Below are 27,226 nucleotides of genomic sequence, written 5' to 3'. Positions count from 1 at the left end.
TACTGGCCTTACAGTTCTTGTGGCTAGTCTAAAAATCAAATTGACATGAGACATTAACAGGAGAGTATAATCAAGTTTATTATGTATGTTCTGGGGTTCCATAAGAATATTGGCCTGAGGAAAAAATGGCAATTGAGACTTATATGCCATCTTGAGCTGAGACAGGGGGTTAGTGGTTTGAAATTCAAAGAGAAGGTATTCAATTCATAGGTAAATAAGAAGGAACAAACATGTGGTAAAGAGATTCTTGCTATTCTGCCAAGACACAGAGAGGAGTCTAACACACAGATTTTGCTAGGTCCCTTTATGTCTGCCACAATTAGATCATATTTATAATGATAAGGTGATCTACCTTTCTGGAGCAGGTTTTTCTATCTGAATTCTTTTAGGCAGGTGTGGGGAAAATGACTATGTTAGGCTTGCTCACAGGTTTACTGGCTGCAGGCTCTTTGTGAAAATAGTGCAGGAGCCTGCAACAGCGCTATTGTAAGGATGTAAATGCTTCCCTTCAGGGGGGCTAGGAGGGAGATCTCCCCCATCACTGAGAGGTGTTAGAGGTGCTGTTGGTTTTTCCTGATCCCTTTCCCTCCAGTATGAAAAGCAGGATTTTTCTTTCCCTTTGTATATTTTTTTTTTTTTACTTTTTCTCTCCTCTTTTAGCTTGCCTGTTTTGCTGAGCCTCCAGTAAATTGGAATGGTCCACCATCCTCTGGCTCCACTGTTCTTTACCATCTGTCTGAATTCAATGCAAATCTGCATGGCCACGACCACTGGCCTTACAGTAGGTTAAGGAGGAGGAAAAGGCTTTCCTTAAGTTTTTTGTTTCTTTAAAAATAAACAGGTTAATTATACACTCATTGGTTGATTCTTGTATGAGCCTTGACTGGGGATTGAACCCGCAATCTTGGTATATCAAGATCATGCTCTAACCAACTGAACTACCCAGCAAATACAAATACCTACCAAATGCTGTCTTAAAATTTCATCCAAATTGAACATTTGGAAATAGATTTATTGTAAGTGTTTAGTGAGAGTGATTTCTGAAATCTGAACTAAATTGCTTTTAGAGTCCTTTTTTTTTAAAGCATTGTAAATGCTTATAAATTCTGTTAAATTTTTACTGCATGCTAAGTTGAAATAAAAACAAAGTAAAATAAATAACTAGCTTGTAATAATCAATATCCCAAAAATACATATTTTAAGGTGGCAGACTCTGTTCCCTCTCAAAAGCATGGCCTCTGGCCCTGGCCGGTTGGCTCACTGGTAGAGCGTCAGCCTGGCGTGCAGAAGTCCCGGGTTCGATTCCCAGCCAGGGCACACAGGAGAAGCACCCATCTGCTTCTCCACTCCTCCCCCTCTCCTTCCTCTCTGTCTCTCTCTTCCCCTCCCGCAGCCGAGGCTCCATTGGAGCAAAGATGGCCCGGGTGCTGGGGATGACTCCTTGGCCTCTGCCCCAGGCGCTAGAGTGGCTCTGGTCGCAACAGAGCGACACCCCGGAGGGGCAGAGCATTGCCCCCTGGTGGGCAGAGCGTCACCCCTGGTGGGTGTGCCGGGTGGATCCCGGTCGGGTGCATGCGGGAGTCTGTCTGACTGTCTCTCCCCGTTTCCAGCTTCAGAAAAATACACCAAAAAAAAAAAAAAAAAAAAAAGCATGGCCTCTGCCTTCTGTCAGATATACTTCTGTCTAATTCCCTGTTTTGCTATTAATACTTATTACCTTTGTGACTGTAGGCACATTAATGTTCCTGAGACATATTACTTTCTTTTTTTTTTTTTTTGGTCTGTAAATTGTGGTAATAATAATAATAAATATTATTATTACTTAATTACTTTGTTTGTTTTCTATTGCTGCTGTAACAAGTTGACCACAAACTTTGTTCCTTAAAACAATACAAATTTATCATCTTACAGTTCTGTAGGGCAGAAGTCTGACCAGGCTCCCAATGGACTAAGTGTAAGGTATTTTCCCTGCCGAGGAAGAAGGAAAGGTATAGCCATGAAGTGTGGAATAGCAAAAGCTCTATTTAGTATAGACGAGGTTCTCTGGTCCAGGGGACAGGGGCCAGAGAAGTCGCACAGATGAAACCGCATTGGGGATATTTAAAGAGTCATCTAGGGTGGAGGAGAGTTGATATGATGTGGCGAAATCTCACTGGCTGGCAGATAGTCGCTCTTTTCCAAAGGACTCCTGGGAAGTTGTTTTTTGATGCTCATGGGTGTGGGCAGTTCCAGCTGAATTCTCGGGTCTGGTTCTTCATGTGACTTTCCCCCATTGCCCACTGACTTTACATTCTGACGTTTTATGTTAGATAGGGGCACTACTGTTCATCTGGCTACTTCCTGCTGGTTAGGAGCATCATGGGGAGGTGAGGTCAATGGTGGCTTTGAGGGGAGTCGTGAGGGACATCTGTTTGACCGTGACTCAAGAAACTTTGCGGATGCAGTCCTGTAAGAATTAAAAAAAAAGAGAGGAGCAATAGGAGGATCTGCATTGTCCAGCCTTTTGGTGAGCCAGAGATGGGTAGGGCCCAGTGGTTTTGACTGCCAGTGGTCCTGCATGGGGGCAAGCTTGAGGAAAACTGCATGTCAGCAGTGGCATACGAAGGAGAAAGGAAGAGGTCCCATTCACTCCTATAACCTAGACCTGTGATGGAACTATAGGTCCAGAGTGTGGTGGCAAAACAGAGAAAGTAGTCCCTGTGTCCACAAGAAATGAGATGGACTTACCCACTTTTGCAGTGTTACCCTGGATTTGGTGTAGGTAATGGGAGTCTTCAAATCTGGATTGTGTCAGTAATCCATGAGGCCAAGGAATTTAAACGGTGGGCCTGCCTGGCTGGCTTGGCCTCCCATTTGGGTAGCTTGTCTTCCACTCAGAGGCGCTGAGGAAAAGCCTGTTGCCCAAAGAGGAAATCGTTCTGCCAGTGACTGGGCTGCTTGCAGTTGGGGTAGGGGCACTGTCGGGACCAGTGATCCTCCTTGCCACATTTAAAGCAAGCTCCTCGTGGGTTTCCTCTCTGTGGCCCAGATTTGGGTCGGGCACCTCCTGTCCCTTGCCCCTGTTGCTCTGCCAGCCTCAGGGCTGCCACAAGAGCCTGGATTTGGAGAGTTACCTACTGCTGGTGGGCCTGGTGAGTAGCCTCAGCCTTTTTTTTTACTACTCATGACCATTAAAAACTTTAAGGAGTGGGAGGATGGGAGAAGCACAAAGAAAACCAGATAGAAGGTTACAGAAGACAATTTGACTTTGGGTGAGGGGTATGCAACATAATCAAATGTCAAAATATCTGGAGTTGTTTTCTCTGAACATGTACCCTGATTTATCAATGTCACCCCATTAAAATTAATAAAAAATACTTTAAATGCCATGTTCACAGGTCCTACATAGGGGTTTAGGGACGGAGAATAAGAGGAGGGGGGTTTCTGGGGAGCCCAGCTCCCAGATCCGGCTGGAAACTCTGGAGCCAGAGGTCAGACAATGCCAGGCCTTTCTGCAAGAAGACTGGGCCTGGGCCGTGGGGTCAGGATCCCAGCAAATCTGCATGAGGGCCAATGCCTGGTGGAGGGGGGGGGTTAAGAACACAGTGGAGAAGGGACAGGCCCCTGGCCAGCAGGGGAGGAGAAAGAGAGACTGGTATTTGCAGGTGAATGAGAAACAGGATTCTGTGAAGGGAGGGTAGGGGGCTCCTGGAAGGAAGAGACCTGAGTAAAAGAGGTTTGCAGAGGGACCGGAGAGGGGTCTTGAGAGAGGGGCGCCCCTGGGGGTTGGGCAGGAAGGTGGGAGAGTTCCTCAAGGGGGTAGGTGAAGGAGGAAAAATCAGGAGTGAAGGGTTTAGGTGAGGTTTCTCTGACCAAAAAAGGGCCTGTACCGTGTAGCAGGCAGCACAGAAATTAGAACAGGAGTACAAATACTAGAAGCCCTGAATGTTTAAGGGATCTCCAGCCAGTTCCCAGCATTTTTGGCAATAGTGAAATTGGTGAGGATGTTAAAACCGAAAGTCCCTTCAGGAGGTCACCTGGTTTGATTATCCAGTGGGTTCTGTAGCCTGGCCACAGTGAAGAACAGTTTCTTCTTCTTTAGGGAGGGGGAGATTTCAGATAAGGCAACTCCAGGAGTGTTTTTGGAATAGGTTTAGATTCTTGTGCCTCTTTGGCCGCCCTCAGTCCTCAGAGTGGTCAGAGATGAGAATTGATGTCCCGCAACTCAAGCTCTGGCCACTGGACGGGTAGGTAAAGTGGATGTGCCCGGGACGTCTCCACAGGCACACATGCATTGGAATGTAAAAGACATCCCTGACGCAGCTGCGATTATGGACAGGAAGTCTCGGCAGAAAGAACTGAGGGGAGGCTGGAGGAAGGAGACTTACTGCCTCGCACCGTGTGCCAAAGTAGGTAGAAAGTTGGAGATCCTGGTTCTTCCTTGGAAGGGAAGGGGAGAGGAGTGGCACTAGTGGGCTTCAACTCCTCCTGGGTTTTGTCACCAAATGTGAGGTGTTTTCCCTGCCGAGGAAGAAGGAAGGGTGTAGCCACGAAGTGTGGAATAACAAAAGCTTTATTTAGTATAGCGCATCCTGCCCAACAAGGTTCTCTGGTCCCAGGGACAGAGGCCAGAGATGTCACATTGATAAAACCGCATGGGGGATATTTAAAGGGTTGTCTAGGGTGGAGGCGAGTTGATATGATGTGGCAAAATCTCACTGTCTGGAAGACAGTCTCTCTTTTCCAAAGGACTCCTGGGAAGTTTCTTTTGGCATGTATGAGTGTGGGTGGTTCCAGCTGAAGTTCTCAGGTCTGGTTTCTCACATGACCTTCCCCCATTGCCCACCGACCTTACACTAAAGTCTAGGTTTCTGCAAGCCTGCATTCCTTTTCATAGACTCTAGGGGAGATTACATTGTCTTGTTTACTCAGACTTGGTAGATTTCATTTCCTTGCATTTGTAAGCCTAACATCCCCTTTTCCTTGTTGGCTGTCCTCTGAGGTCCAATTCCAGTTTGTAAAGGTTTCCTGTATTTCTTGTTTTATGGCTCCCTTCCTCCATTTTCAAAGCCAACAATGGCTGAGTCCCCCTCACCCTTTAAATCTTTGCCTTTTTTTATCACATTACTCTGTGTCTGCCCCTCGGTCTCTTTATCTTACTCCAGATTAGAAAAGTTATCTACTTTTAAGGGCTCATGCAATTAGATTGGGTGCATCTATATAATCGAGAATAATTTTCCCATTTTAAGACCTTTAAATTTAATCATATATACACATGTTCCTTTGCTATGCATAGTAACATATTTACAGGTTCTGAGGATTCAGAGGTGGGCATCTTAGGTGGAAGGAAGATTGCATTATTATTCTATTCCTTCTACCACACCTATCTTATATTATTGTTCTAAGGAATGCATGAGCTAATGTATGTAACATGTTCAGCATAGAGTTGACATACAGGGAACATTTCATAAGTGTTTGTAAATATTTGTACTGTTTATCACTACCAAAATGTGGGTGTTCCCCTTTGTTTTGGGAGGTATATTTATGTAACATCATTTGACCTCACATAATTCCTTTTTTTATATTTTAAGATATGAAATATTTCAAGCATACAGACATATAATTTTTTGAGAAGATTAATGTCCTACACATCTGTGGTGGGTAGAATTGTGTTTCTTACCATAAAAGACCAGGTCCTAATCTCTGGTACCTGTGAGTGTGACCTTATTTGTAATAGAGTCTTAACAGATATAACAGAGTTAAGATGAGGTCCTACTAGATTAAGGTGGGCCCTGAATTCAATGACTGTTATCTTTTAAAGAGAAATGAGAAGGGGATTTGACACAGACACAGAGAGAAATATAGAGAAAAAATAAAAAAAGGCCATGTGATAAGAGAGGCCGAGAGTAGAGTGATGAAGGCAAAGAATGCAAAGGATTGCAAGAAACCACCAGAAACTAGGAAGAAGCAAGGAAACATTCTTTCCTAGAGCATTCACAGGAGCACAGCCCTTTGTGCACCTGAAACCTGTATAGTTTTGTTAACTAGTGTCACCACAATAAATTCAATAAAAAGGAAAAAAGGAGCATGGCCCTACTGACATCTTGATTTTGGACATTTCACCTCCAAAACTATAAGAAAAAAAAATTTCTGTTATTTAAAGTCACCTAGCTTATGGTATTTTGTTACATCAGCTTAGGAAATGAATACAACAGCTTACCATATTTTTCCAAATTGGTTTTACTTTGAAATAGCATACTAAAAATGGTCTTGTTAATTTGCAGCATATAAGACACCTACATTCAATTATATGTCCCAAGGTATAGGTAATACCCTAAGAAAGATTTGTTTGGTGTAGGCCCTAATAGTAAAATTAAGGTTGATGAGCAAAAGTTATAAGGAAATTGATTTTTAGATAAACATATAGAGATTTCTAAAAATTGTACATGACAGTAAGAATTGATGTAATAGACCCTGCCTAGACCTTTGGTTGAGATAGTTGAAATATTTTTTATGAGTGCTTTGGATACAATTAATTTTAAAGACAATCAGATAGTCAAATGGTAAACCAGAAAGACTATTTTTTTGCATTGTAACAAGTCTGAACTGATGTTTGCTTACTTAGATGTGTATAAGAAAAATACAGAAAGTTCTATTCAATATTTTTTATGAAGTTCAAACAATTGGTTTATTAGAAACAAAACTTGGTTAAATGATTATCTAGTTTATATTGTAAGGCTACATTTAAATCAATTGGTAGAATTTTTTTTAAAAAGGCAGTAAATCATCTTGTGTTTATTGAGTGCTCTTTCTGTGACATAAAAGATGTAGATGATGCCATCACTGCCCTAGTTGATTTTACTATAATCTCACTAGGTTGTATAGCAGAGTGGTTTATAGTCTATAATCATTGATTCCATGACCTTCATATAACATCAGGGTAGTAAACTCTTTCATGGACCAGTATGGATCTGTGGACTGGCAGTTGGAAAAGACTGGTTGTAGTAGATATTGGCTGGGTTTTCTTGCATGATATATTCTCTTTCTACAAGAATCATATTTTCCTTCTGGTATCCATCCCTTTTTTTCACCAGCCATTTGCTTCAGTCTACTTAATCAGGAGTGAATTTTAGTGCATTTGTTTGGATGCTGGGTAGAAGTTCTGTGTATCTCTCTGGATAGTAATAAGAAAATATGTAGTCTTGATTGTGGCTGGAAGTTATATTAATACCAGGAGAGGAATCAGTTTTAGGATAAAGCTACACTGAGGATGGCAGAGCAGAAAGATGTAAAGAAATGAGTCCTTGAAGATACTAACTTAGTTGATCAACCAATATCTGCACTATCCAGTTGAGTGAGAAAATAAATACTCTTTTTGTTTAAGCCAGTTTGCATTAGGTTTTGTGATATTTCCAGCATAAAGTCTTATGTGATATGTTCATAAATCAATTGAAGAACAATAAATGATAGTATATAATTAAGTGCTAGATATGCTGAAGATAGACTACCAGAAACATTACCTTTACAAGGAACTTGATAGAAATGTAGATTTTTAGTCCCTACCCCAGACTTCATGACTTAGAAAGCTGCAGGTAGGGGTCAGCAGTGGTTGTTTCAACAAGCCCTCTAGCAGATTCTGATGCATGCTAAAGTTTCAAAACTGGTACCCCATATAAGTGGAATCATATGGTATTTGCCTTTTTTTGACTCCTTTCACTTAACATGATACTCTCTATGTTGTCGCAAATGATAAAATTTCATTCTTTTTAATGGTTGCATAATATTCCACTATATATATATTCATATATATATATATATATTCATATATATATATATATTCATATATATATATATATATATATGACATCTCTTCTGTATCCAGCTGCCTATCAATGGATACTTAGGTTGATTCCATATCTTGGCTATTGTAAATAATGCTTCAATGAACATAGGAATGCATATATAATTTTAAATTCATGTCTTGGATTTTTTTTATAAATAAATTTTTATTTTAATGGGGTGACATCAATAAATCAGGGTACATATATTCAAAGAAAACATTTCCAGGTTATCTTGTCATTTAGTTCTGTTTCATACCCATCACCCAAAGAGAGATCGTCCTCTGTCACCCTCTATCCAGTTTTCTTTGTACCCCTCCCCCTCCCCCTCTCCCTCCTTCCCTCCCCCCACACCCCGTAACCACCCCACTCCTGTCCAAGTCTCTTAGTCTCATTTTTATGTCCCACCAGTGTATGGAATCCTGCAGTTCTTGTTTTTTTCTGATTCACTTATTTCACTCCGCATAATGTTATCAAGATTCAACCATTCTGCTGTAAGTGATCTAATGTCATCATTTCTTCTAGCTGAATAGTATACCATGGTGTATATGTGCCCCATCTTCTTTATCCAGTCTTCTATTTTTTACAGTGATTAAAAGCCTTTAAGCAAACCCTTGGCCAATACAGCAAGAATCCATAAAAGAGTAGTGTCCTTAAGATGTTCACCAAGTCCAAGTTGCCCTCAACACCATGCCAAATTCCTGAAAAATGCAACCCAACCACAGTTCAGTCTGTTAGGAGCTGTCACAGGGAGCAGGAGTCCAGGAAAAGTCCACATCCAGGAAAAGTCCTCATGGCACTGGAATTGTTGTCACCATTCTATACTTTGCAGCTCATGTCCAAGTCCCAATGACCGCTGCTTCTAGCTGGTAATGATTCAGGTAGACTGGAAAAGCCATTTGCAGCATGCGTGGGTCTGGAGCTTCTGTTCTCCTCTGCCTGGAGAGATGAGACCAGGTTGTTTTTCCCTGTAGTTCTGCGACTGTGGCATGGTAAAGAGTACCTTGGGATACACTAAGCTGGGTGGCAAAGATAGATTCATAATAGAAGTTCACAAAAGGGGGAAAGAGAGCTCTAAATTAGGAGTAGGTCCCAGCCTGAAATATGAGTGGGTCATTGAGGTAGGAGGGATAAAGGAAACACTATATATTAAGCAAAGCAGCAGAAAATAGGACTATCAACACCCACAACAGAGATCTTTGAGGGAAGAGTAGAAAACCTGACTATTCAGGCAAAACATAGTTAAGTGGCCCTTGTGCAAATGAGATCAGTTTACCTGCTTCTTGGAAGAAATACCCTAGGCTCGTCCACAGTGCCATAGATGGGGCCGACGGCCCTGGGCACCTTCAGCCTTCAGTGGCAAACCCCAGCATTCTGGGCAAGGTTAGGTCATAGGTGGCTGGAGCAGGGCTGGAAGAGATTGAACCCTCCCTGAGAGGAGTGAAGGGGAAGCCTACCTTTCAGTGTCCCTGTTTCCTCACAGCAGAGGCATGTAAGCCTGGCAGGCTTTAGCTCAATGACCTTCCTTTCTACTTTTGAAGCAGGACCCAGAAGGCATCCTATGAGACCCCTTTGGGGCATTGGAGCCTTTAAGGGTGTATCCTAAAAGCTGGTAGTTCCCCTGATCTTTATTTGGCTCTTTCTGCCTCTAGGTATCATAAAAGCCATGCTCAAAAGATCTCGCTGAGGGGTTTGAGGATCCCCATCAGCCTATATAAATCTTTTTCATATATCTGGAGCTATTTGGAAAAAGACAAAACAGTGTTATTAGCTGGATCTAATAAAGAAGGTAGTAGCTTGCAGGCGAAAAAGATTTGGTGTCTCCTGTTCATCAGCATTCAAAAGAAATGTAAATTTTTTTTAAGTAAGAAGCATGATATGGTAGACCTGTAGGAGTTCAAGGATATGACTACCCCCTTTCAAATTTTTTTTAAATTGACCTGAAAATGTTTTCTGAGTACACTTTAATAATACCTTAACTTTAAAGATTGTAAGCATGACAAAATACAGTAAATGTTTTTGCTCCACATGCAGGAGCATTTTCAGTTTAGCCAGTTTAGAAAATCCAAAGATAGAACAATGCATACAGACAATGAGCTATAACATGCTTAGCAGCCTCTCCTGTTCTGACAGAGGTTACTATAGATCCGGAATATGTATCCACTGTAATGTGGACATACAACTGTTTGCCAAATGAAGGTATATGAGTAATATCCATCTGCCAAAATTGTCCTGGTAGGGGTCCTTGAGGGTTAACTCCAAATGAAGGGGCAGTATAGGACCCCTTGGGCAGGATTTCCCAATCTGCCGTGCTGCTTCCTGAGAAAGTTGAAACTGTTTACACCGGGCTGCAGTGTTCTGGTGATGAATAGTATGAGACTGAAGTGCTTGATCTGTCATGGTTGCTCTATATAATTTTCTTTTGGGTAGCTTGATCAACAAGGGCATTCCTAGGCCCTGGCCAGTTGGCCCAGTGGTAGAGCATTGGCCTGGTGTGCAGGATTCCCAGGTTTGATTCCCAGTCAGAGCACACAGAAGAAGCGCCGCCCATCTACTTCTCCACCCCTCCCCTTCTCCTTCCTCTCTGTCTCTCTTCCCCTCCTGCAGCCAAGACTCCACCAGAGCAAAGCCCCCCTGGGCACTAAGGATGGCCCCATGGCCTTTGCCTCAGGGCTCTGGTTGCAACAGAACAACATCCCAGATGGGCAGAGCATTCCCCCCCGGTAGGCATGCCAGGCGGACCCCAGTCAGGTGCATGCGGGAGTCTGTCTGACTGCCTCCCCATTTCCATCTTCAGAAATATACAAAAAATAAATAAATATAAGAAAAAATACAACGAAAAAAAGAGAGAAAAAAAAAAAAAGAAAAAAAAATGGCATTCCTTTGTGCTAAAGCTCCAGGGAGCATGGAGTGAGCTTGAGTATGTCCTATGAAACATGGAGCTCTATGTTGACATATAAGTCTTTGAAATAAGAACTGCTTAAATAGTTCATCAGCATTTGTCCCTAAGACAGCAGTCTTTATAGTGGAAACACCATAAGTAAATATTTGCTGTCTGTCTATAGATTAAGGGGGGAATATGGCAAATGCTGAAAAGCCATGATCTTTGTGCTCCTCCCCTCCCCCAAACCCCTCGCTCTCCTCCCCCCACCCTGTAACCCCAACACTGTTGTCCATGTCTCTGAGTCTCATCTTTATGTCCCACCTATGTATGGAATCGTATAGTTCTTAGTTTTTTCTGATTTACTTCTTTTGCTCAGTATAATGTTATCAAGGCCCATCCATGTTGTTGTAAAAGATCCGATGTCATCATTTCTTCTGGCTGAGTAGTATTCCATAGTATATATATACCAAAGCTTTTTAATCCACTCGTCCTGTGATGGACACTTGGGCTGTTTCCAGATCTTTGCTATTGTGAACAATGCTGCCAAAAACATGGGGATGCATTTCTTCTTTTCAAACAGTGCTATGGTGTTCTTGGGGTATATTCCTAAAAGTGGGATAGCTGGGTCAAAAGGCAGTTCGATTTTTAATTTCTTGAGGAATCTCCATATTGTTTTCCACAGTGGCTGCACCAGTCTGCATTCCCACCAGCAGTGCAGGAGGGTTCCCTTTTCTCCACATCCTCGTCAGCACTTATTCTGTGTTGTTTTGTTGATGAGCGCCATTCTGACTGGTATGAGGTGATATCTCATTGTGGTTTTAATTTGCATTTCTCTAATCATTAGTGATGTTGAACATTTTTTCATATGCTTCTTGGCCATCTGCGTGTCCTCTTTGGAGAAGTGTCTATTCATTTCTTTTGCCCATTTTTGGATTGGATTGTTTGTCTTCCTGGTATTAAGTTTTAAAAGTTCTTTATAAATGTTGGTTATTAACCCCTTATCAGATGCAATGTCAAATATATTCTCTCATTGTGTAGTTTGTCTTTTTATTCTGTTCTTATTGTCTTTAGCTGTGCAGAAGCTTTTTAGTTTGATAAAGTCCCATTTGTTTATCCTGTCTTTTATTTCACTTGCCTGTGGAGACAAATCAGCAAATATATTGCTGCGAGAGATGTCTGAGAGCTTACTGCCTATGTTTTTTCCTAAGATGCTTATGGTTTCACGGCTTACATTTAAGTCTTTTATTCATTTTGAGTTTATTTTTGTGAGTGGTGTAAGTTGGTGGTCTAGTTGTATTTTTGCTACAGGTAGCTGTCCAATTTTCCCAACACCATTTGTTGAAGAGGCTGTCTTTACTCCATTGTATGCCCTTACCTCCTTTGTCAAATATCAGTTGTCCATACAGCTGTGGGTTTATTTCTGGGTTCTCTGTTCTGTTCCATTGATCTATGTGCCTGTTCTTATGCCAGTACCATGCTGTTTTGAGTACAATGGCCAAATAATATAACTTGATATCTGGAGGTATGATACCTCCGCTTTATTCTTCCTTTTCAAGATTGCTGAGGCTATGTGTGTTCTCTTTTGGTTCCATATAAATTTTTGGAATATGTGGTCTATATCTTTGAAGTAAGTCATTGGTATTTTAATCGGTATTGCATTGAATTTATAAATTGCTTTGGGTAATATAGACATTTTAATGATGTTTATTCTTCCTAACCATGAGCACGGTATATGCCTCCACTTATTCGTATCTTCCCTGATTTCTTTTATCAATGTTTTATAATTTTCCGAGTACAAGTCTTTAATCTCCTTGGTTAGATTTATTCCTAGGTACTTTATTTTTTTGGTTGCAATGGTAAAGGGGATTGATTCCTTGATTTCTCTTTCTGACAGTTCATTATTAGTTTACAAAAATGCCTCTGATTTCTGAGTATTGATTTTATATCCTGCCACCTTGCCGAATTCATTTATCAGGTCTAGTAGTTTTTTGACTGAGACTTTAGGGTTTTCTATATACAATATCATATCATCTGCAAATAATGATAGTTTTACTTCTTCTTTTCCAATTCGGATGCCTTTTATTTCTTTTTCTTGTCTGATTGCTGTGGCTAGGACTTCCAGAACTATGTTGAATAAGAGTGGTGAAAGGGGCACCCCTGCCTTGTTCCTGATCTTAAGGGTATTGCTTTTAATTTTTGCCCATTGAGTATGATGTTGGCTGTGGGTTTGTCATAGATGGCCTTTATCATGTTTAGGTATGTTCCCTGTATTCCCACTTTGCTGAGAGTTTTGATCATGAATGGGTGCTGGACTTTATCAAATGCTTTTTCTGCATCTATTGAAAATATCATGTGGTTTTTCTCCTTTCTTTTGTTTATGTGATAAATCATATTGATTGATTTGCAAATATTGTACCAGCCTTGCCTCCCAAGAATATATCCCACTTGATCATGATGTATGATTTTTTTCATATATTGCTGGATCCGGTTTGCTAATATTTTGTTGAGGATTTTTGCATCTAAGTTCATCAGGGAAATTGGCCTATAATTTTCTTTATTTGTGTTGTCTTTGCCTGGTTTTGGAATCAGAATTATGCTCACCTCATAAAAGGAGTTTAGAAGTCTTCCTTTCTCTTGAATTTTTTGAAATAGCATGAGAAGGATAGGAGTTAGTTCTTCTTTGAATATTTGGCAGAATTCACTTTTGAAGCCATCAGGCCCAGGACTTCTTTTTTGGGAGTTTTTTGATAGCTGTTTCAATCTCATTTGTTGAAATTGGTCTATTTAGGTTTTCTGATTCTTCCAGATTGATTTTTGGAAGATTATATAATTCAACAAATTTGTCCATTTCATCTAGGTTGTCTAGTTTTTTGGTGTACAGTTCTTCATAGTATTTTCTTATAATATTTTGTATTTCTGTTGTGTCAGTTGTTATTTCTTATTCTCCACTCTTGTTTCTAATTTTATTTATTTGAGTCCTCTCTCTTTTTTTCTTGGTGAGTCTCGTTAAAGGTTCATCGATCTTGTTTACCTTTTCAAAGAACCAACTCCTGGTTTCACTGATCCTCTGTATTGTTTCTTTAGCCTCTATGTCATTTATTTCTTCTCTGATCTTTATTATTTCCGTCCTTCTACTAGCTCTGGGCTTTATTTGCTGTTTTTTTTTTTAGTTATTTTAGATGCAAGGTTAAGTTGTTTATTTGAGCTTTTTCCAGCTTCTTGAGGTATGCCTGTAATGTTATAAACTTCCCTCTCAGGACTGCTTTTGCTGTGTCCCATAAATTTGAGTTGATGTATGCTCATTATTGTTTGTTTCTAGGAATTTTTAAATTTCTTCTTTGATCTCAATGTTAACCCATTCGTTATTTAATAACGTGCTATTTAGTTTCCAAGTGTTTGAATGTTTTTCAATTTTTCTATTGTGGTTGATTTCTAGTTTAATGCCATTGTGATCAGAGAAAGTGCTCAATATGATTTCAATCTTCTTAAATTTGTTGAGACCGCTTTTGTGCCCTAACATGTGGTCTATTCTAGAGAATGTACCATGAGCACTTGAAAAGAATGTATATTCTGCTGTTTTAGTGTGAAAGGTTCTGAAGATATCTATTAAATCGAGTTGATCTAATATGTCCTTTAAGTCTGCTGTTTCTTTGTTAATTTTCTTTCTTGAGGATCTATCTAATGATGTTAATGGGGTATTGAAATCCCCTACTATTATAGTATTGCTGTTGATCTCACCCTTTAAGTCCATCAAAGTCTGCTTTGTATATTTATGTGCTCCTATATTAGGTGCGTAGATATTTATAGTGGTTATATCTTCCTTTTGGATTGCTCCCTTTATCATTATGTAGTGACCTTCTTTATCTCTAACTATGGTCTTTGTTTTAAAGTCCATTTTGTCTGATATAAGTATTGCTACCCCAGCTTATTTTTCATTTCCATTTGCGTGAAATATTTTTTCCATCCTTTTATCTTCAGTCTGTGTGCATCTTTTGACTTAAGGTGTGTCTCTTGTAGTCAGCATATGTATGGGTCCTGTTTTCTTATCTACGCAGCTACCCTATGTCTCTTGATCGGATCATTTAATCCATTAACATTTAAGGTTATTACTGATATGTAATTGTTTATTGCCACTTTTTTTCTTTAAAACTGTATTCCTCTTTTGCTATATTCTTTTTTTCCTTTGATTTGTTTACAACAGGTCCCTTAGCATTTCTTGCAGCCTTGGTTTGGTTGCAGTGAATTCCTTGAGGGTTTTTTTTTTGTTTGTTTGTAAAGCTTTTTATTTCTCCTTCAATTTTAAATGATAGCCTTGCTGGATAAAGTAGTCTTCGTTGTAAGTTCTTGTTCTGCATTACTTTGAATATTTCTTGCCATTCCCTTCTGGCCTCAAGTGTTTCTGTTGAGAAGTCAAAAGTAATCCTTATGGGGGCTCCTTTGTAGGTGATAGTCTTTTTTTTTCTCTAGCAGCTTTTAATATTTTCTCTTTATCATTTAGCTTTGGCATTTTAATTATGATGTGTCTTGGTGTTTGTTTCTTTGGGTTTCTCCTTAATGGAGTTCTCTGTGCTTCCTGAACATGTGAAATGTTTTCCTGCCTTAATTGGGGAAGTTTTCCACTATAATATGTTTGAACAAAGTCTCTATCCCTTGTTCTTTCTCTTCTTCTTCAGGAACCCCTATGATGTGGATGTTATTTCTCTTCATGTTGTCACAGAGCTCTCTTAGAGTTTCCTCAGACTTTTTGAGTCTCTCTTCTTTTTTCTGCTCTGCTTCCGTGCCTTTATTTATTGTGTCCTCTAACTCACTGATTCGATTCTCTGCTTCATCCATCCTGCTTTTAATTCCTTCCATTGTATTCTTTATTTCAGATATTGTATTTGTCATTTCTGACTGATTCTTTTTTATTATTTCAATGTCCTTTTTTATATTTGTTATCTCTTTATTTAGGTTTTCATAATGGCCATCTATGGTTGTTCTGATATCTTTGAGCATCCTAACAATCGTTATTTTAAACTCTGCATCTGGTAATTTGGTTATATCTGATTCACTTAGGTCCTTTTCTGGGGATTTCTCTTGGTTTATTTGTGTTGTATTTCTCTGACTTCGCATTTTCTGTTCACAGGAGTGGCTGTGATCTCGTGTTCAGGTGCACAAGCATTGGTGGCCTTGGTCTTTGCCCCACCCTTATGTGTGACGTTATGCTTGGTCCTGAGGGCACTGGCGAGCACCTTTGTTCTGCTGCAGGTCTCTGCCTGTTTCCGGGATTTTGCCCTGCCCTTGCAGGAGGAGCCCACTCAAGGAACAGCTGCTAGCCTTGGCTCTACTGCCGGGCAGGGCTGCATGCTCAAGCTCAGATCAGTAGCGGAACTCCGCCTATTCTGGGCTTTTGGCTCCACCCCCACGGGAGGAGCCGGCTACCCAGTCAGACCTCAAGCCTGCGTTGCACAGGTGGGGCAAGGCTGTGCTCCTCTGCCCTTGCTCAGGGGCTGGTCTCCACCCTTTCTGGGGTTTCCAGCCCTTCTCCCACAGGCTGGATTACAGGCTGCCGGCAGCTGAGTTTGACGGCTTTCACACGCCCCCTTCTCCCCAGCTGGGCAAGATTGAGCTCACACCTGAGCCCAGTTGTGGCTACCCGGCTTCCGCCCCTGCCAGCAGAACCACGCTTTTGTCTACCGCTGCTGCCCACCCTCCGGCGCACCCTCAGCTGCATGGGTGGGGGCATTGCAGCTCGGACCCTAAGACTCACTACTGTAGACCCAAAAGCTCCCTCCTTCTATGCGACTCTGCTCTGAATGCCGCAGGGGAGCTTGTTTGGCTGCTCTCCTGCTTCTCTTTGCTGGTATTGCTGTTTCCGGGGCAAATATTCACTTCAGCTTTGGGGAGTGACTCGTCCCAGGGGTTAGTGTGGCTATCTCCCAAAATGTTTCTCCCTGCACCTCCTAGATTACACTTTCTTTCTGTTACTCTGGTCCTCTCCTCTCTCCCCCCACCCCCAGGAGCCCCTGGTAAGTGGTTGTGAGAGATGTTCTGTGTGGTCCCTTTAAGAAGGATCCTGGGTCTGAGAAATCAGACTCTTTCTCACAAACAGTATCCTTGCTTGTTTCCAGCTAAATCCTGTCCTTAAGCCTCTTCTGGGCTCTGGGCCTGCAGGCTGGGGCTTTGTTCCTGGGGCTAAGGACCCTTTCCCCTCTGCTAAATTCACTTCCCGCCACGCGAGTCTCTCCCTGCTGCCGTTCGCTCCAGGGAGCTGGGCAGCCCTCTCCGTGTTTCCGCGTTTCCGCTTTTTCTACCAGTCTCGGTGTGGCTTCTTCAGTGTTCCTTGGTTGAAAAATCCTCTTAGTTTAGTCCAAAGTTGGTTTTTCCAGATGATAGTTCATAAAATTAGTTTGTAATCCACTTTGGTTCTGGGAGGTAGATGTTGGTACGTCCGCCTACTCCAGTGCCATCTTCCACCATCTGGATTTTTTTTTTTACATAAATACCCAGTAGTGGGATTACTGTGTGATAAGGTTGTTCTATTTTTAATTTTTTGAGGAAACTTCATACTGTTTTCTATAATGGCTGCACCAGTCTGCATTCCCACTGACAGTGCACAGGGTTTCCTTTTCTCCACATCCTCGCTGGCACTTGTTGTTTGTGAATTTATTGATGATAGCCATTTTAATGGGTGTAATATAATTTAATTTATTTGTGAAACCTAAAAAACAAAATAAACAATAAAAAACTCACAGAGAACAAACTGAAGGTTTCCAGATGCAAAGGTGTTTGGAGGAGTTAGGTGAAAAATGAGAAGGGAGTAAGAAGTACAAATTAGCCCTGGTCAGTTTTCTCAGTGGATAGAGTGTCAACCTGGCATGTGAACATCCTGATTTCCACCCCTGGTCAGGGCACACATGAGAAGTGACAGGGACCATCTGCTTCTCTTTCCATCCCTCTCCTCCTTCTCTCTCTCTTCCCCTCTTGCAGCCAGTGGCTCAATTGGTTTGAGTGTCAGCCCCGAGTGCTAAGGATAACTCAGTTGATTTGAGAATTGGCCCCTCATGGGGGTTTCTGGGAAGATCCTGCTCAGGGTGCAATCAGGAGTTTGTCTCACTATCTCCTCTACTCTCACTTAAAAAGGAAGAAAAAGAAGTACAAACTGGCAATTACAAAATAGTCATTTTGTAATGGAATGTAAAGTGCAGCATAGGGAATATAGTCAATAATATTGTAATAACTTTATATGATGCATGATGGTTACTAGACTTATCAGGGAGGGGATTAATTCATAAGTTATTTAAATGTGTAACCACTGTGCTGTAGAATATCAAATGCCAAGTGTAATTGAAAAACAAAAACGAACAAACAAGAAAACATCCTTTAAAACTAGTGCCCCATAAGTTCAGGAAAGGAAGACTTCACAAAGAAGGTGAGATAAACTATATAAACATGTTGAAATTTTGAAAACAAGACTTAGAGTCTTGATAATTGTGACTTTAACAAAATATCTTGAACTCAACCTGTTTGGACAATAACCATAGAATATTAAGAGCATCTTGTCATAGAAAGAGAATGGTCTAGTCTTACTTGTACTGATGTCAGGTATACAGAGAAGCTTCCTTTCTGGACTTTAAAATTTTGTTGTTTGGCTCAGTGGATGGATTGTAGTCTGGCATGTGGACATCACAAGTTCAATTTCCAGTCAGGGCACACATGAGAAGTGACTATCTGCTTCTCTCCCTCTTCCCTTTCTCTCTCTCTTCCCCTCTTGAAGCCAGTGGCTCGATTGGTTCGAGCATCGACCCTGTGCATTGAGGATAGCTTGGTTGGTCCAATGTCAACCTCAGGTTCTGAAGATAGCTCAGTTGTTTTGAGCAACAGCCCTAGATGGTGGTTGTGGAGTGGTTCCTGGCCAGGGTGCATGCGGGGGTCTGTGTTTCTATCTCCCCTCCTCTCACTTTAAAAAAAATATTTGAGAGCTTATTGCCTGTGTTTTCTTCTAAGATGCTTATGGTTTCACAGCTTACATTTAAGTCTTTTATCCATTTTGAGTTTATTTTTGTGAATGGTGTAAGTTGGTGGTCTAGTTTCATTTTTTTTTTTTTTGCAGTTAGCTGTCCAATTTTTCCAACAGCATTTGTTGAAGAGGCTGACTTTACTCCATTGTATGCTCTTACCTCCTTTTTCAAATATCAGTTGTCCATAAAGGTGTGGATTTATTTCTGGGTTGCTGATTTATCTCCATGGGAAAGTAAAATAAAAGACAGGATAAACAAATGGGACTATATCAAACTAAAAATCTTTTGCACAGCTAAAAACAATAAGAACAGAATAAAAAGACAAATTACACAGTGGGAGAACATATTTGACAATATGTCTGATAAGGAGTTAATAACCAAAACTTATAAAGAACTTATAAAACTCAACACCAGGAAGATAAACAATCCAATCCAAAAATGGGCTAAAGAAAGGAAGACATTTCTCCAAAGAGGACATGCAGGTGGCCAATAGGCATATGAAAAAATGTTCAACATTCCTAATCATTAGAGAAATGCAAATTAAAACCGCAATGAGATATCACCTCACACCTGTGAGAATGGCGCTCATCAACAAAACAACATAGAATAAGTGCTGGCGAGGAGGTGGAGAAAAGGGAACCCTCCTGCACTGCTGGTGGGAATGCAGACTGGTGCAGCCACTGTGGAAAACAGTATGGAGATTCCTCAAAATATTAAAAATCAAACTGCCTTTTGACCCAGCTATCCCACTTTTAGGAATATACCCCAAGAACACCATAGCACTGTTTCAAAAGGAGAAATGCACCCCCCATGTTTATGGCAGCATTGTTTACAATAGCGAAGATCTGGAAACAGCCCAAGTGTCCGTCTGTGGATGAGTGGATTAAAAAGCAATGGTACAGATATACAATGGAATATTATGGGGCCATGAAAAAGAAGGAAATCTTACCTTTTGCGACAACATGGATGGACCTGGAAACTATTATGTTAAGTGAAATAAGCCAGGCAGAAAAAGAAAAATATCATATGACCTCACTCATTTGAGGAATCCAATGAACAATGTTAACTGATGAACGGAATAGAGACAGAGGAGAGATCAAAGGGACCAGAGGAAAAGAGGACAGAGGGAAGGGAGATGATAGGATGGGATAAACCTGAAGGGAAGGGAGAGGGCACTATGGGGAGGGGGGCAAGGAAGATCTTGAGGGGAACACAGGGGAGGGGGGATGCATTCAGGGCAACACTAGAATCTATGTAAACACAATAAATTAAAATCAATAAAAATATATTTGAAGGGGTTTACTTTTATCTTGTCGGAACTGACACTAGCAGGGTGACCACCAGCAATGACAATTTAGCCTGCCCTGGCTTTATGACATTTTGGGTATAATTCCTTGTCTTCTTCCTCTCCCCTCCCCCACATTTTATGGGAGAATTTTCACTTTAAATACTGATGTCATGTTCAAGGTTGTATATTATCTGCCCACACTGCCTGGTCTGTTTCATAATGTGTTTTTGGATGGAACTGTTTACATTTCACCTTTTTCCCTAAAGTGCAATAAGCCACGCATAACAACACAGCTTGTGGAATTATGGAGTGGAAGCTGACTTTGGCTCAGAGAGAGTGCTGGAAAAAGAGAGACAAGCATTTTAAAGCTAAAGTGATAATGGATTCAAAACAAACAAACACTAGAATTGAAAGTCTTACTCTTTTCTATATTTGTGTAGACCTAAGTTTATGGTGGTAGTAGGGGGTTTATAAGTGACAGAGGTTTGAGGGATGATAAGAAGTGTTTTAACCTAATGATGCAAATAACTTTTCCTTATTGATAACCGGCTTTTTGCTAAGAAGTGCCAGAACAGTGAATAAGCATTTCTAAAGCAGAAGCACTGCTCGGTGAATTTAGTCATTAGTCATTATTTAATTAGTCTTGAAAATGGCTCTTCATTTTATAGAGAATTTAATTTAATGGTCTTGATATTGAATGACCTTGATGTGGCAAGGAGGCTTGTCTTTGTGTGTGTATATATGTGTGTAAAACGCAAATAACGGAAGAGGGTTTGGAGTTGGGCCAAAAAATTCTCAGCACCAAGCTAAGGTTACTTTCAGTCTGCTTGCTTTGCAGGTCAGATTGAACAATCACTTAGGCAAGCAATACATTTTTTTCTTTTTGCCACTTTGGGAGGGCCTATCAGCCATTGAATCACCTCTTGTTTGTTCAGATAAACTGGCCCATCATTTGATTTGCTTTGAGGGTCTGTAGTTTAATTTTGATAAGGTAGTAATTGTGACAACAAAATGTTCAAGTCATGGGACACTAATAAGTCGTAGGGCTAGAAGAGTCATTTTCACCTCACACTTTGCTTAGAGGAGAAACTTAGAGCTTTGTTAGTTTGTTTCCTGGTGGGACAGGTTCTTTAGGCAGAATGGTTTGCATGGTCACAAGCTGATGGAGACTTGGATTTCTAACTCTTGGAAAAGGTGGTGCTTTGATAGCCTTAACACAAGACTGATAAATTGTTGCTTGTTATCCTAGAGTCTCGAATCACCTTTTGTTAGCTCTGTTCTATGAAACTTTGGCTGTTGGGGGATAAATATGTTTCTTTCTTTCTTTCTTTCTTTCTTTCTTTCTTTCTTTCTTTCTTTCTTTCTTTCTTTCTTTCTTTCTTTCTTTCTTTCTTTCTTTCTTTCTTTTGTGTGTATGTATGACAGAGACAGAGAGAGGAACAGATAGGGACAGACAGACAGGAAGGAAGAGCGATGAGAAGCATCAATGCTTTGTTGTGACACCTTAGTTGTTCATTGATTGCTTTCTCATATGTGTCTTGACCGAGGGGCTACAGCAGACCAAATGACCCCTTGCTCAAGCCAGTGACCTTGGGTTCAAGCTGGTGAACTATGCTCAAACCAGATGAGCCCACACTCAAGCCGGCAACCTCAGGGTTTAGAATCTTGGTCCTCTGCAACCCAGTCTGATGCTCTATCCACTGCACCACCGCCTGGTCAGGCATGCTTCCTTTCTTTACTCTGGAGCTTTTGAGCTCTGGTATGATTTAATAGAACCTTTTATATGTTCCACTTCTATGATCATCTATAATTATAAAATGCATGTCAGGCCTTCAGTGTGACTTGTTTGAAGGTAAAGAAAGATATGTAGTCTGACAAATCCTCCAGTGCTTTTTGTGAAGTATTTAACATAAAGTAAGGCCCTGCTGCAGCCAATATGCTCAGGAGACAACTGACAGGTAGTTACTGTATATCTAATAAGCATTAGACATGTTGGGGTAAAATTGAAGATGAAAAAGTGTTAAACATACAGATTATGTCTATATACAACTAGGTTACTGACTTTGTTACCTTATTTCTTTAAAAAATATATTTTTTGTTGGTTTCTCTATTGGTGAGGGCAGTTCTACCTCTGTGCTTTCTGAACAGTGTATATTTGGATAAGTCTTACTCTCTCAGTCTTAACCATCAGCAGTGAAGTAGCCCTGAAAGCATATCCACTGAATGGTACTCTCCTTTCCTATTTCCTGTTCAAGGTGTAGATAGTAATTCAGATATGCTGTTATAAAATTTGGCCAAAAAACAACGAAAAAGAAAACTGATAGATATATACAAGTTTCTAAATTAAATGGGCCTTCTTTAGTCCATTTGTGTCCTAGATGTTATGTAAGTTCAGGATGTAGGGATAGAATGGGGATTGGCCAATCATGGCTTAGCTAAACTCTGTAGTTATGGAGCAGAAAGAAGTGGAGGCATTATAGATTCCACCTATATTTAGCTATCCTTTCTGCTATGCTCTTCCCGGAAGCATGGATATGACTAAAAGAGACCACTGGCTTAATGTACAAACTGGAGACTTTAGGGTCCTTAATGAGATATCTTCATCTTTTGTCCTTGGATCTGTAGCTGTGACTTTGAGAAGGTGGTGGTGAAATCTGGTGTTTACTTCATTCAGTCTTGTTAGTGCAGTAGGCCTGGAAACTTAAGCTAGTCAGGTAGAGGTCCTGAGTGTGGTATGTGCAACATGAGCAGGAAATTCTCTGTGGGAAGGATATTCTCTCTTGCTCTTAGGATAGATGAGGTACCTGAGAACAGGCTTCTGCTTCAAAGAGTAGGATGAATATGAGGAGGCAAATAGGTAGGAACCTAATCAGAGAAGACCTTTCACGCCAGTTGACCATATATCCTAGGGATAAACCCAATATGTACTTGTAGTTTTGGCTTAATTATTAAGAGCAACTCTTTTCACTAAATAAATTAATTATCCTACCCGAAATTCTGCAGATAGAACCCAATTAGTTAATATCAGGCTTTGTCCCACTCACACTTTCCAGCATAGGATGTTGACACCAATAGTTTTGTATGATCTGTAGATTTTCCACTCATCTTTATATCATTCAGTTTTTATATCTCTAGGGTATGAAGACAGTTAAACACAGGAGCAATTTTATTAGTTTATCAGGGTACTGATGTCATTTGTGGGTAGATTATTTCACTTACATATCATATGTGAAAAACAGAATCAGACACAAATCACAGGGAAATGCAGTTAATGTTTTATGAGTTCATAAATCCGTATTGGTAACTAACACTGAGGCCTCCAATAGAAACCTCTAGCTTTATAATTCAGCAGTTAAAGATTAATTTTATCATACACATTTTTGGCCAAGGGTTAATATACATTCACATGCAAATCCAGACTATGGAGAATACCTGAATACATTTCTGTATGAAGATTTGTGAATGTGCACTGGAGAAATGGTCTCATAAGGGGCTTTTAAGTTGTCATTTGCTGGTTGCTCAAACAATGTACAGTATCCAGGACAGTAAACCTTCTGTTCAACTCAATACTCAGGGTTTAATTATAAGAGAATTAGCCCTATAAAATGTAATTGTGATTGACAGCCATTATCTTATATGATTATGTAAATTTTTGTTACTATTTCATAGATGAGAAAATTGAGGTTAAGCCATGTTAAATAAATTGCTCAAGGTCGTGATTTCAGGAAGTTGTAGAATTGGGAGTTCTGAATCTATGACCAATTTTTTCCCTGTAATATCATACTGTCTATAACAAGACTACAGTAAAACTCATCCATCTCTTGTTGTTTCTGCTGACATAAGGGCTTCTTGGATGGTGACAGTCACACCAAGTAAGATACAAGGATGAGGATTGTTGTGGGAGGAGGTCACCATATAATACATGTCATATAGGATTTGATCAGAATTGCTCACTACACTCAAACCTGTCAACTACACATCAATCAATCCTAGGGGAAAAAGGTCCCTGCTTTCCATCTAATGGTTTATCTTGTATAAGCACAGTAGATTTCTGTCAAATGAGGCTGCCTTTATGTGAAAGTGTTGTTGATGACCATCCTTACAGTGTCATTTAAAGGGATTGAGATGTCTATTTCTATCAACAGTAGCATGGGTTTATTCTTACCTTAATTTTATTTATTTCTACTGATACATACTGCTCACATAAATTAGATGACATTTTAAAATGAATATGAAGCTATAAAATATCCCCTAATTTTACATCTATACACACACACATTTTTAAAATTTTTATTTCTTGATATTTGTAAGAGAGGAAGGGGGGACAAGGGAGAGAGAGAGAGAGGGGAACATTCATTTGTTCCTGTATGTGCCCTAACTGGGTATCAAACTGGCAACCTCTGCACTTCAGGACGATGCTCTAACCAACGTGCTATCTGGCCAGGGCTACTGAGATATATTTTTTAACTTTTTATTTTGAAATAATTATAGACCACAGAAAGTTATAAAAATGGTACAGAGTCCCATGTACTCTTCACTTAGGTTCTTCTAATACATATACATATATACATATACATTTACATATACATATACATATATATATATATATTTTTTTTTGTAGAGGAAGAAAGATAATGAGGTAGACACCTGACCAGAATCTACCCAGCAACTCAACATCATAGGGCCAATGCTTGAATACTGAGTTATGTTTATTGCCTGAGGCTGATATGCTCCAATAGAGCTGTCCTCAGCACCTGGGGCCAAGCTCAAACCAACTGAGTCACTGACTGCATAAGGGGAAAAGGGAGAGAAGGGGGAGAGGAGAGGGGAAGGAACAGATACTTGCTTCTCCTGTGTGGCCTGACTGGGAATCGAATCCAATATGTCCATATGCCGGGCCAACACTCTATCCACTGAGCCACCAGCCAGAGCCCCTCTAATGTTAATATTGTGAGGAAGGGGGAAATAGCCACTCTTTTCCCTCTTAGTTATTTTGGCTGGTCTAATAAGCATACTGACATGAGACAGATTAACAGGAGAAAATAACCAAATTTATTACATTGCACATACATGGGTTCTGTAAGAATGTGATGCCCCAGTACAAATCTGGCAGTTGAGGTTTATATGCCCTTTTAAGGAGAAAGGAGGGTAGTGGTTGAGACTTGAAAGAGAAGGTAGGCAGTGTGCAGGTAGAGGTGCTTGCCTTTATTCCAGATTTAGCTCATATTATGCTATGGTAACAGTTCCTTTTCTACTAAGCAAGGTTTTTTTTTTTTTTTTTTTTTTTTTTAATCTGGATTCATTTACAGTGGTGCCTTGAGATACGAATTTAATTCGTTCTGTAACCGAGCTCGTAAGTCAGTCAACTCGTATATCAAACTGCCAATACTGGACCCATGCGCCAACGCGCCAACTAGTGGCAGCTTCCCGAATCACTACTATCATATCTCGGAATTTCGCTGGGATCTCGAACAAAAATACGGACCGAGTCACAGCTTGTATCTTAAAAATTCATATGTTGTTCTGTTCGTATCTCAAGGCACCACTGTAGTAGGTAAGGGGGTGGGTAAAGGCTTTTCCTGAGTTTTGTTTTTTAAAAAATAACTTGGTCAAAATAATCAATATCTTCAGAAAGGTAGCAAAATTCTGTTTCCCCTTAATATCTTACCTAATCATAGTACAATACCAAAACCAGGAACTTGACATTGGTATAATAGTCATTCAAATTTTACTATTTTTATATGCATGCCTGTGTGTGTGTATCTTTTGTTTTAAGGTTTTGTCCCTACTGCAGTATAACCTCTGCCACTTTGGAAGGGTAGTGTGTTGTGAGAGAAGAACATGGACTTTGGCACACAACAAGCTCAAGTATGAATCCTAGCGCTGCTATTTCTTTGCTGTTTGACTCTGCTTTTGTATAAATTATTTCATGTCTTTGGGCTTCAGTTTCTCCCTCTGTGAAATGGGATTAATAATTTCTAATTTACATGACTTTTGTGAGGATCAAATGGAATAACATGTAAAGTAGTTGACCCAGCAAATGTTGCCCTTCCTCATGTCTCCTTCCTTGAGTGAGGTAGCATTTTAAGCTGTTCTCAGTTTTGTTTGTTTGTTTGTTTTGTTTTTCCTCTACTTCTTTCCCGATGAGAGCAGGTTTAAATGGAAGGAGGTGAGAGATGCAAGAAAGCATTTGAGAGTAATAGGACCAGTAAAAGATTTCACTGATTTTTCAATTTTTCCCAGCACTAATCCTGTTCCAGGTTGTCTATGGGTTGTTTCTGCCTAATATAAATGTTTATAATGTTCCTACTTCTATACTTTAGTTCTGTCATAAATTGTTAACCTAAAATATTTAATAAATATCATAGTCATAACTTCATTTCTGTCTTACCTGCAAATTCTATTGTCACCATTATGTCACAATCACTATGCTGAGGGGAAGTCAGAGGGATTGTTAGTATAATCATAGTTCTCTACAGATTTCATTATTAAAAAAATAGCTACTAAAGGATGTGGGGCCTAGCCTGGGTATAAGATAAGGGTGTTCCTATTCCATTTTTTCTTATTTTTTTTATTTTTTATTTATTTTATTTTTTTTTCATTTTTCTGAAGCTGGAAACAGGGAGAGACAGTCAGACAGACTCCCACATGCGCCCGACCGGGATCCACCCGGCACGCCCACCAGGGGTGACGCTCTGCCCACCAGAGGGTGATGCTCTGCCCATCCTGGGCATCGCCATGTTGTGACCAGAGCCACTCTAGCGCCTGAGGCAGAGGCCACAGAGCCGTCCCCAGCGCCCAGGCCATTTTTGCTCCAATGGAGCCTTGGCTATGGGAGGGGAAGAGAGAGACAGAGAGGAAAGCGTGGCGGAGGGGTGGAGAAGCAAATGGGCGCTTCTCCTGTGTGCCCTGGCCGGGAATAGAACCCAGGTCCTCCGCACGCTAGGCCGACGCTCTACCGCTGAGCCAACCGGCCAGGGCCCTATTACATTTTTTCTTGGTGGAAAGGGTGATAACATGGATAGAGTCATAATATAAAGGAAGGATGCCACTGATTTCTTAAAACTTAAGGTTTTGTTTCCTTTCATTTATATTTGTATATTCAAGTCAAGTTTGTTGACCTTTCTAAATAATTGACTTTTATTTTTTTTGATTCTTTTCTGTTTTTCTTTGTTGTTGTTGATACTGTATTTTCTTTATTATTTTCATCCTGCTTGCATTGGGTTTCTTTTTTCTA

The sequence above is a fragment of the Saccopteryx bilineata genome, chromosome X, assembly GCF_036850765.1.
Source record: "Saccopteryx bilineata isolate mSacBil1 chromosome X, mSacBil1_pri_phased_curated, whole genome shotgun sequence".
Taxonomy (NCBI): Eukaryota; Metazoa; Chordata; class Mammalia; order Chiroptera; family Emballonuridae; genus Saccopteryx; species Saccopteryx bilineata.
Note: the sequence above shows the minus strand (reverse complement) of the source record.